The sequence below is a fragment of the Glycine max genome, chromosome 2 (assembly GCF_000004515.6).
Source record: "Glycine max cultivar Williams 82 chromosome 2, Glycine_max_v4.0, whole genome shotgun sequence".
NCBI classification, from domain to species: Eukaryota; Viridiplantae; Streptophyta; class Magnoliopsida; order Fabales; family Fabaceae; genus Glycine; species Glycine max.
The window spans coordinates 6,581,268-6,582,165 of record NC_016089.4 but is presented as its reverse complement, the minus strand read 5'-3'; positions in this window follow the sequence as shown (position 1 = coordinate 6,582,165).

The window sequence follows — 898 nt, the reverse complement described above, 5'->3', positions numbered from 1 at the left end:
AGCTGTAGGAGCCAATAGTAGCAATCTATCTAACATGAGAAATTGAAACCATTAAAGCGCCCAATCAATCCATATCTCCATAGGAGCATTAACCACTTCTGCACTTCATATATCAAAATTTTAAAATTTTAATTGTTCTCCTGGCTTTCACCCAAGCCCAATAGAATAGAAAATCATCTCACTCTTGGAACCAATAGCAACGAATTAATGCTGACATAGGCGGTTTCAAGGCCCGGCTACCCTGGGCAATTGCCTAGGCTCTGGCCCAAATTCATTTGGTAAAAAAAAAAGGGGGAAAAATTAAAAGAAAAATATTAAAGAAAGGGCAAGAAATTGAAAGGGCAAAACAATTGTAAGAGTTAAAAATTAAAAGGGCAAAAATATAGGTAACAGAAACAAAAGAAGTAAAGCTTCGTCACCGCAGCAACACTGTAGAAACCTTAAAGCTTCCGCCATCGACACCTACTGGTTCTTTTCCGACTACCGCCTTCCCCTTTTTTTTCGGTTAGTAATTGTTTAATTTCAACTGATTGTGGTTTTAAATTGAAACAATTAACACAAAGGTAGCAGAGAAGAAGAAGAAGAAAAATTTGGGTTTATTTGCACCAGCACCGCCTAGTAGTAGCAGACACAGAGAAGAAGAAAAATTTGGGTTTGTCTTTGAAAGGTTAAATATTTTATGTTATATAGAAGTACTAACATTGTGAAAATGGGTCCCATATTTTTCAAGTTTATCTAAAATCTCATATGGTGAAATTATAATATTGTATCATACTGATAACTTCAATAAATTTCATTATAAAAAATATTTACTTTATAATATATTTTGTCATTTTGTGTGCGGCTAAGTGTCAGATTAAGCTACTACACAGCAAGATTCATTGGTTATAAAAGTTTT